The following is an 11,821-nucleotide window of genomic DNA, read 5'->3' as shown; positions in this document are numbered from 1 at the left end:
AGGGCCCAACCAAATTCGAACTGGTGACCTCTTGATCTGCAGTCAAATGCTCTACCACTGTGCTATGAACCCATTTTATATGATTTTAGCCTTAGTGACCCCTTCTACCAAGTGTCAGTCCAAAAGTGTAAAACGTGTCTGTCGAAAATAGAAAGGCCAAAAAGATAATTCAAACATAGTTCATCTACAAACTACCCAAAGCTATTAAATACAAATTGAAGAAAATAAGAAATAACATAAATAATCTTAAATGTAATTCAACTCCCGAAGATAAAAAGTCTTCAAATTACATTCCAATGTCAAGTGATATTTTATTACAACTCAATTCTTTTCTTGATTTATTGTAATTGAACTTAAAAGTATGACAAATACGCTGGATTTATTTTAAATTTCCTTTAAAATTGTTGTGCACGGAGTACAATGAAAATAATATATATATATTTTTTTATTGTTTTGTAATTTGTATGGTATTATTAGAGGCTTTTGAATAAAATATGATAATTGATTCTCGGTCCTCTTTGACAATTTTTGATACCTCCATATCCGATATTTGATGCGTCACGTTTCACTATTAGATCTGCCCTTGGGTCAATAAGACTTAAGTAGAGAGTTTATTTGACTAATGATTTGATTTTTTTTGGGTAGAGATATCCTTTACAAATCAAGACTTTGTATTATTTTCAAGACACTCATCAAGACATTTGTAAATATGCCTGATATCTTGAAGGATTTAGGACACATAATTGAGAGAACCTAATTTTTTTTTGAAGTTGGCTTTTCTAGGCTACGTCATCACGAAAGTTTGAGACAAACTCAATGGACATTCGGGTTTTATAAGGCTCAAATAAATTTAAAATCCAAGAAAGCGGAACTGAGTTTGATATTATTTGATTTTGGATATGGACACAACTAGCTGATTTCTTTTGATTGCATTAATGAATGTATGTAGATGTTTAAAGTGTTCATCTTAATGGTTTTAGAAAATATCAACACATCATCAATATAAACTATTGATATTTTTTGAAAGAATTGAAAATATCATTCATAATCATCTAAAATTCGGACAGAGTGTTTTTTAGCCTAAATCGCATGACGTTCCTCTCATATTTTCTAAACTGGACATTAAATGCTATTTTATATTTGTCCTTTTAGGAAATTATAATTTTCTGAAGTCCCAATTTCATATCGAATTTTATAAAAACATTTGACTCAAAATTCTTTTTATCAAATCATTTTTTATTTGGTTTGGATATCTGATTTATTCTAAAACCTTATTCAAAGGTTTGTAGTTAATTACCAGTATCAGAATTTTTGGTTTCATTTCAACATGGTGTTAACCTAAAATGTCAGACACGACCACATGCTCTTTGAAGACCTTATCAGCTTCCTCTGCAAAATATCACCTAAAATTTCAAAGTATTTAGTGTTTGATGCTTTTTGACTTAACCCTAGGGTTCTATTTACGGTGAACTTGTGATAATTTTTGTCAAATTATATATTTGAATACCTAATACATTAAGATATAATATCTTATTTAAATAATATTAAAATGTCGTATTCATTCAAATTTTAAATATATATTTTTATTTAATGTTTATGATACACATCAATTATTTTACTGTTTAACATATCAAATACCTTAATATGTTTTGATATTATACTTCAAGACTATAGGAACTTACTCAGAGTACTTGAGAGTTACGTTGGCCCACAATGCATCTCATGGACAATGCAAAACTATGGTGGTGCTCGAAGGTGAGTTGTATAAAAAACTAGTCATGCACCAAAAAATCATGGGAAGACCATTGATGGAATTGAAGCAATCGACGCTCCCCTGGATGGGTTTCCAATCAAAGACCTAATGTTTGATGTTGATTCTTTTGAAGAAAGAGACACATGATCGAAGAACAAGAAACGTGGCGGTAGCTCTGAGAACTCTATTACACTCATAAAAAAATGTGTCGAAGAGTTAGACAATACATAGAAGATCTTGCTTTCATCGAGGAGACCCGAGTTTGATTCTCGACAATGAAATTTTATTTTCTTATTTCTTTTATTTTATAGTTTCATATTTAAACTGTAACTAGGTTTTGAGAAGCATTATAATGGATGAGTTCAATAGTATCTTAAATTCAAAAGACTCTTATGAACTTGGTTTGAGAGTCACTATAATGATCAAGTTACCTTAGATTAAAAAGACTTTTATGAACTTTGAACCTTTAATATGGTTATGTCATAGATATTTGGTTCAATTTCAACAAGTGAAGTTGAGGTGATTCAAATGGTTAATGTGATAATCCGGTCATTTTCAAGGTCTCTTTTGTTGAACGCCATCATGGCTGAGATGACTGAGATGAGCACCCAAGTGAGTTTGACAAGGAGGGTCGTAGAGAACCCCACCCCAAGCCAAGCTCATTTTGGGCTTAACAAACTTAAAATCCAAAAACACAAACCCTTAAATGGGAACACGGATTCTAAGGAATTAAAAAACTTTATTTTTGACGTAGAACAATACTTGAAGGTTACACGAACTTGCTCGTAGGACCTAAGAGTTACGTTGGCCACAATGCATCTCATGGACGATGGCGCTCGAAGGTGGATGATATAAAAAATGGGTCATGCACCATAAACTCATGGGAAGACCGTTGATGGAATCGATGCAATCGACGCTCCCCTGGATGGGTTGCCAATTAAAGACCTGAGGTTTGATGTTGACTCTTTTGAAGAAAAAACCAACGATGGAACACCTCAAAATGTCGCGGTAGCTCTAAGAACTCTACCATACGACCTGAGAGTTGAGGGCTACAAGAACTTTCTCATACGACCTGAGAGTTACGTTAGCCGCAATGCATCTCATGGACGATGCAACACTATGATAGTGCTCGAAGGTGAATGGTACATAAAATGGGTCATGCACCATAAACTCATGGGAAGATCGTTGATGGAATCGATGCAATCAATGCTCCCCGGATGGGTTGCCAATCAAAGACCTAACATTTGATGTTGACTCTTCTGAAGAAAGAGCCACATAATCTAACAGCTCGAAGCATCGTGGTAGCTCTGAGAACTCTAACACATGCAAGGAAGGACGTGTCGAAGAGTTAGACATTAAGCAAAAGATCATGTTAAAACTCTTCAGCGATCTGACAAAAGACATCAGGACATTCTCACCAAAAATTGATTGTCATCTAGCGGTTAGGATATCTAGTTTGCATTGAGGAGACTTGGGTTCGATTCCTGTTGATGAAATATTATTTTTCTTATTTCATTTTATTTTACAGTTTCTATCTTAGATTAAAAAGACTTTTATGAACTTGGTACCTTTGTTAGAGTTATGTTATAGATATTTGGTTCAATTTCAACAAGTGGGGTTGAGGTGATTCAAATGGTTAATGCGATAATTCGAGGTCTCTCTTGTTGAACGACATCATGGTTGAGATGAGCAGGTGATTCAAATGGTTAATGCGATAATCCAGTCGTTTTCGCGGTCTCTCTTGTTGAACGACATCATGGTTGAGATGAGCACCCGAGTGAGTTTGATAAGTTGGGCTGTAGAGAACCACAGCTCAAGCCAAGTTCATGTGGCCTTAAAAAATTTAAAATCCAAGAACACAACCCCTTAAATGGAAATCGGGATGCTATGGAATTAAAAAGATTTATTTTTTACGTAGAACAATACTCGAAGATTACTGGAACTTGCTCATAGAACCTAAGAGTTACGTTGGTCGCAATGCATCTCATGGACGATGCAAAACTATGGTGGCGCTCGAAGGTGAACGGTAAAAAAAAAGTGTCATGCACCATAAACTCATGGGAAGACTGTTGATGGAATCAATGCAATCGACGCTCCTCTAGATGGGTTGCCAATCAAGGACTCGATGTTTGATGTTGATCCTTTTAAAGAAAGCGCCAAACGATCGAACAGCTCGAATAGTCTCGGTAACTCTTAAAATTCATTGTTGTCCTACGGTTTGTATATTTTGCTTTCACATAGGAGATTCTGGTTTAATTATCTGAAATGGAATATTATTTTCTTATTTGTTTTTATTTTATAGTTTCATCTTTTGTCACCAATTATATTTAAACTTTTCCTAAGTTTGAGAGGCACTCTAATGGTCAAGTTCAATAGTATCTTAGATTAAAAAGTCTTTTATGAACATCGTACCTATGTTAGTGTTATGTTATAGATATTTGTTTCAATTTCAACAAGTGGGATTGTGGTGATTCAAATGGTTAATGCGATAATCCGGCTATTTTTTAGGTCTCTCTTGTGAAACGCCATCATGGTTGAGATGAGCACCCGAGTGAGTTTGACAAGGAGACTCGAATTTAAACTTTACCTACATTTGAGAGGCACTATAATGGTCAAGTTCAATGGTATTTTAGATTAAAAAAACCTTTTATGAACTTTGTACCTTTGTTAGTGTTACTTTGTACCTTTGTTTGTATTACTTTGTACGTTTGTTAGTGCTATGTTATAGAAATTTGGTCAAGTTCAACAAGTGGGGTTAAGGTGATTCAAATGGTTAATGTCACTTTATTTGATTCAAATTGTTAATGTGATAATCCAGTTGAACAGTTACCAGTTATTTCCAAGGTCTCTTATTGAACGCCAAAAAGGCTGAAATGATTGAGATAAGCACCAAGTGAGTTTGACAAATTGAAATAAAATCAAATAAAATCACTCAAACAAATCAATAAAATTGAAAAAAAAACTAGCCTTTTGACACTTCCTTCAACTCGAAGCGGCGGTAAACCAAGGATTCCTTCGCACAAGACCCATGATCCAACTCCCAGCATGGAAATGATAAGTTATAGAATCATTCCAAGAACCTCAATGGATGAGTTACAAACTCACATTACCAATCTCGACAACTGGATGTGTCACCGGCGTTAGAAGAACGACTGCATCAGAGCAAGTCATGGGGATAGAAGATCCCGTTGAAGGATGATAGACCAACCGTAATCTTCAGCCCAACGAGCCAAGCTTTTGTAGAAGCAAGAACCCTTGTATTAAAGAAATTAACACCTTCTTATACAAAATTTGGATAAACCAAGATATAAAGCTAGAATTAGATTATGAGATCCAAGAGTGAGAAGCAAGATTTAAAACCTTTTTCTAAATTGAGTCACTTCACAATCGAACTTGATCAAGGCTTGATTGAATAACTCAGATGCAATCTACCACAAGAATTGCATGAAACTTAAAAACGACAAAGATATGCTAAGATTTCTATAAGGGGGGACCTCTCAACTTAAGAGATCAATTTCATTGATCACAAATATGTTTTTACATAATAATTTGTGGGTATTTATAGTCTCCCCCCAAAAAAAGTTAGTGCCCGTGATTTAATCTCGATCCTTTAATTCTCCACAGAAGACGAAGTCAATTTGAGCATTACAAACTTTATGAAACTAAAATAATAAATAAATTTTTCTAACCACTCATGAAATGATGCTTGCAACTTCATCCGCTACTTCAACCGTGCAAATATTTACTTTTGAATCTCCAAAAAATCTTGACTCAAACGAATCAGCTTGTAACACATGAAATGACGGTTGAACCTAGCGTATCCAATTTTGTAGATGAAGTATGAATGCTTGTTGAATCTTCTTGGCCTTGGGTTGTGTAATAGGTTCAGTTGAAACACCGTGATTCTTATCATCATCTCCCTCTTCAAAAGGATTCGTCCTCGATTCAAAAAAATCATCACCTACATCAAAAGAACTCAACTCAGTAACATTGAAAGTAGAATGTACACCGTGATTCTTATCATCATCCCCCTTTTCAGGATTCATCCTCGAATCAGAAAAATCATCACCTACATCAAATGGACTCAACTTAGCAACATTGAAAGTAGAATGTATTGACAATTCTATAGGAAGATCAATTTTATTGTTCCATGCAATAAAATGAGTCATTTTACTAAATGTCTTACCGAGCATTTATAGTCAAATAAAGAATTATGAATCCAAGCTATCTTTAGATCTACAGAAAGCACTCCCAATTGAATTGAGCTATCTATGCTTAACATTAAAATGAAAATTCATCAGTAAAATTATTTACGCTAATTCATTGAAATTTTAAAAAGAAATCATCTCTAAATTTAGATAAGATAGTAAGTTATACTACTTGAATCAGGTGTGGTGAAGGTCGAATAAACACGTGACCTTCGAATCTTCAATATTACTCTCTCCCCTGTAACATTGAAAATGAAAATTCGGAAATTTTAAACAGAAATAATCACTAATTTTAGATTGAATATTCAGGTTATGCAAGTTAGTCAACTTGAATTAGGTTCCGTGAACGTGGATCAAACACGTGACTTTTAGATCTTCACTGATGATAGGAATCCAAGCTATCTTTAGATCTACAGACAGCACTCCCAATTGAATTAAGCTTTCCCATCAGCTAAACGAGATGTCCTGCACCACGATTTACCAGTAGGATTACATGATTATGACGACAACACTCATGTTTTCATGGGGAGAAACTTGAAGGTTATTTTAGGGGAAGGTTTTCACGATTAGTATATGATACATGACACGATGACCTCTTAGTTCTAAGATCCTAAAAACATAACAAGAAGTAATATTCTTGCTTAAGGTCGCGATTAAGAACCTACTAGTAGGCTACTTACTAAGTTTTACTCACTCCATATTTATCATTTTTTTTTTCAAGTAACTAATAGTTGGTCGTGGATGAGAGCAGACTTTGGAGTGCGGGCCATGGACTAACCTCTACTTTTAAAATAGTATTTTTTGTTCTTCTTTTGAGTTTGTTTCTTATTTTGTGTTTGTAACGAGTATGTATATGTAACACCCCAAACATGAAGAAAATTAGCTCCCATAAGAATAAGTCACTCATGAAAGACCCAAAAGACAGAAAGAGCAAGAACAAGGGACTTAATCAATCGAGTACCCAAACAAGTGATTTCAAGGAGTTAAAGGGCAAAAAAGTCATTATATCAATTATAAAAAATCTTTCCCCATTTGTAATTCCTTATCTAGAAGGAATCTCAAGATTCAAAATAAGGGGGAAATAATTAAAAAAACAATGAGGAATTTGTAGAAAAATATTAATAAAATATTCAAAAAGTGGCAAATTACCAAAATACCCCTGAAAGAATGGATAATTAGAGAAATACCACTCTAATTAGAATCAGAGCATCTACCATGACCATCCGAGAAAAATCCTTCGAACTTAAATCTCAACCATTAGATCTCCTCCAAAATTTGATATGATCTAGAACGAACATGCACGGATCATCACATCCAACGATTAGTATTCAAAGCTAAGGTCGGTAAGGCTATGATCGAAGTTGATATCTCCAAAAAATTATAAAGAAAGTTCGATCTCTAAATAACGAAGATTCTAGAGCTCTCTATGTTGGTTTAAGCTCCTCCTATAAAGTCTGAAGTAGGAGCAACAATATGTAATAAGCGTTTAGATTATGGGCTTCCTACTCTCAGATTTCTTCCAAATTCGAGAGCAATCCTCCACCATTTCTCTTCGAACTTCTAAATAATGAAGATTCTGGAGCTCTCAATGTCGATTTAAGCATCTCTTATAAAGTCTGAAGTAGGAGCAACAATACAGAATAAGTATCAAGAAAGGTCGATCCCCCAATCAAAAGCAATGAGCATTTAGATTATAGGTCTCTTACTCTTAGATTTCTTCCCAATTCGAGAGCAATCCTCCACCATTTCTCTTCAAACTTATTCCTACAGTTTCTCAACAAGATTACCCACAAGTTTCATGGAGGAATAGAGTGTTGAAAGTGCCCAGAAACCATTCCCCCAATTCAATCCGCCATTGAAGAACTTCAAGAAAAACTTGAAAATCCAATCCCAGGATACATGATGACTCGTCGAGCAAAAATGGTTCCAATCAACTTCTGCATCACCAAGGAATGCTTCAATAGAAGACCACGAAGAAAAATAACCACGAGAGCATGTTGAGTTAAAGGAAATAGGTTTCGAAATGAAATTAGGGATAAGAGTCGAATTCCTATCTACGATCTCTTTTTCTTCAAATTAAGGATTCCTGTAGCTTCAGAGGAAGAAGTTGAGTATGAAGGTGTTAATATAACACATGCCGAAGCAATTTGAATTTTAAGAAACTTTTAGAACGTCAATTATAGTAAATAACTAGCATGTTCATAAGTATTAAAACTTAATGAGTTTGAATACTAACCTTTTGTACTTCAAATTCATTTTTCGTCACGAACCGGTTTCGAACCACTACTAGTGTCTTCTCCACTATCCTCCGCCCTAAGAACGGGATTGTGGAATCCGGTGAGTGAATAAAGTTGGGAGGGATTTTGTATATATGAAGAGAGTGTTTGTGAGAGGTTTTCCTCAAGGTTTTTCACCAATAAGAAGACCTTTCATGTATTATGATCACTCTATTTATAGTCATGTTTGCATGTTCATGCAAATTTGAGATCACCAAATTTTGACACTCAAAATTCCACTCAAATGTTTGGGATTATGTGACAAGCATGCATGCTTGAGTTAACCAAATGTTGACACTCAAAATTCTACTCAAATTTTTGGGGTTTATTTGGAAAGCATGCAAGTTTGGTTAAACCAAATTTTGACACCTCAAAATTCCACTAACATGGATTTTTCCATTAAACGAAGTCAACATGTTGACTTTCTTCATATTGATTTAATAATCAATTTGAATTATTAATTTCAAATTAAAGTAATATTAAATGATTAATTAAACTATTTAATTAATATTTAATATTAATTTAAATGACAATCCCAATTTATTCCGGCTCATATTTCATTAAGATATTAAATCTTATTTAAATATCTCAGATTCTTTCTTTTTGTTTAATTCGTAAATAAAACAAAAATGCGGTTAAATATATCGTATATATGTAGCGTAGTCTCCCTAATTTGAATTCGAAGACTTCGAACTCACTCGTCACAGTGTTCTATGGTTTAGTTCAATATGAGCTACTAGAGGGACCTAATGGACTTATAGATCATGGGCTCCAACGATCCAAGATTAACCGGTTAAACTCATTAACTTTGTTAACCAACATTCGTTAACTACTAGGACATTTCACTATAGCCTAGTAGTTGCACTCCCCTCACTATAGATATATTTTTGTCCATTTGATATAACCATGATTAGTAAGTCGATCCTTCACAGGTTGTTCGTAACTAGAGCTGGGTCAATTTACCGTTTTACCCCTGAAGTTAATTCTTGTTTCTTATGTTTCTCTGATTCTCTAATGAACAATTGGTTTGTGGTCCAACCAGAAAATTGGATCCCTCTCAGGTCAATGAGAGGGTGGGACCCCTTGTTCAAGACCTGAAGTCAGTATTGAAGGGAACTACCTCTCTTCTATCCCAAATAGTGGGTAGGAGTGAATTCCATCTTGCACCCTACGTACCCAGCCATTTACCCACTTACCCCTAAAATGGGAGGCCTATTGAGTCGGCAAACTTGAGCCACTCTCACCCATGCAAATCTAAGGATAATTCCGAATAAACAGGAGTTCATGGTTAGCTCATGATTCAGATCGAGTTACCTAGGTCATCAAATGAAAAGAAAACCAGTCTCAACAGTAAACGACATTATAAAGTGAGAGTAATTTTCTTGATGGTCTGTTCTTATGCAATACTCATTAGATAGGACACCCCCATTCACTTATCTGCACACGTACAATTTAGTGATAAAATTGTTTATATCATATACAAAAGTGGGCCGCATTCATAGTGTCCCTAGAATAAGGTACTCAGTCTTATTCTTATATTATAGATCATTTTCACTATATACTTGAACTTGATCAACTCTTATGTCTCTACATATAGTTCAAGTAATCATACTACAGCCCGAGTGTTCTTAGTTTATTGGATTTAGATTAATGATCGTAAAGTTCACCTTATTCAATAACAATCTTTACTGAATAAACAACAATTATAACTTGATTGAAAATAAAATATGTTTTTGTTTACAAACTTGAGTTTTAGAACATAAAACACAACAAACTCCCACTTGGACTAAAACTCTAGTGGGGTTTTATAATGTTGAGTAGAGAGAAAGACATAAAAACAATAAACTAAGGCACCACATACTCATGCCTTTTCTCCCACTTGCCCTAGATTACATAACTCGTAGTCCTAGACTCACTAGGTGCCCTACATACACTTTAGCCGTGAGGGGCTTTGTAAATGGATCAGCAATGTTGTGCTCTGAAGTTATCTGTGTGACGATCATATCTCCTCGTTGCACAATCTCCCTTATGAGATGATATTTGCGCTCAATATGTTTTCCTCGCTTATGACTTCTTGGTTCTTTTGAATTTGCAACTGCTCCACTGTTATCACAATAAAGAGTGACGGGAAGTTGCATATTTGGAATGACTTCCAAATAAGTTAAGAACTTCCTAAACCATACAGATTCTTTCGTTGCTTCACAAGAAACGGAATGTGTTCATATAACACATGCGTTAGCAATTTGGATCTTAGGCACTTTTAGAACATCAATTATAGTAAATAACTAGCATGTTCATAAGTATTAAAATTTAATGAGTTTGAATACTAACCTTTTGTACTTCAAATTCCTTTTTCCTCACGAACCGGTTTTGAACCACCACTAGTGTCTTCTCCACTATCCTCCGGCCTTAGAACGGGATTGTGAAATCCGGTGAGTGACTTAAACTTGGGAGAGAGTTTGTATATATGAAGAGAGTGTTTGTGAGAGGTTTTTCTCAAGGTTTTTCACCAACAAGAACCACCTCCCATGTACCATGATCACTCTATTTATAGAGTCATGTTTGCATGTTCATGCAAATTTGAGATCACCAAATTTTGACACTCAAAATTCCACTCAAATTTGTGGGATTTATTTGGCAAACATTCAAGTTTGGTTAAACCAAATTTTGACACCTGAAAATTCCATTAACATGGATTTTTACATTAAATGAAGTCAACATTTTGACTTTCTTCATTTTGATTCAACAATCAATTTGAATTATTAATTTCAAATTAAAGTAATATTAAATGATTAATTAAACTATTTAATTAATATTTAATATTAATTCAAATGTCAATCCCAATTTAATTCCGACGTATATTTGATTAAGATATTTAAATCTTATTTAAATATCACAAATTCTCTCTCTTTTTGTTTAATTCGTAAATAAAACAAAAATGCGGTTAACCCATGACATTATGTATAAATCTAGGTTCATCAATAATCCATGTACCAAGTACCTAGAATTATGTGAATAACATGCTAAATAGTTTGCTAGGATCCATACCCATAAGTAACCATTATCTGCCATTACGATGTGTACTAAAAGGCCCCTATTCCTCTTTAGGTAGGATGTCCTGCAATATGTATCATGAGTTGGATGTTATGATAGGCCTACCTTTCTTATCAGCTAAACGAGATGTCCTGCACCACGATTTACCAGTAGGATTACATGATTATGACGACACCACTCATGTGTTCATGGGGAGAAAATTGAAGGTTATTTTAGGGGAAGGTTTTCAGGATCAGTATATGATACATGACTCGATGACCTCTTAGTTATAAGATCCTGAAAACATAACAAGAAGTAATATCCTAGCTTAAGGTCGCGGTTAAGAACCTACTAGTAGACTACTTACTAAGTATTACTCACTGCATGTTTATCATTTTTTTTTCAAGTAACTAAGAGTTGGTCGTGGATGAGAGCAGACTTTGGAGTGTGGGCCATGGACTAACCTCTGTTTTTAAAATAGTATTTTTTGTTCTTCTTTTGAGTCTCCTTCTTATTTTGTGTTTGTAACGAGTTTGTATATGTAACACCCC

At 34.4% G+C, this 11,821-nt stretch overlaps 1 non-coding gene across 1 annotated transcript; it reads right to left on the bottom strand.

Moving 5' to 3' along the window:
- On the bottom strand, nucleotides 1-72 carry TRNAC-GCA. The gene has a single exon. It is a non-coding gene; the product is annotated as a tRNA-Cys (tRNA).
- Nucleotides 73-11,821: the final 11,749 nt, after the last annotated feature.

This window comes from Cucurbita maxima, unplaced genomic scaffold (assembly GCF_002738345.1).
Source record: "Cucurbita maxima cultivar Rimu unplaced genomic scaffold, Cmax_1.0 Cma_Scf00400, whole genome shotgun sequence".
Lineage (NCBI taxonomy): Eukaryota > Viridiplantae > Streptophyta > Magnoliopsida > Cucurbitales > Cucurbitaceae > Cucurbita > Cucurbita maxima.
The sequence above is the reverse complement of the archived record's forward strand: the minus strand, read 5'-3'. Positions and strand labels throughout refer to the sequence as shown.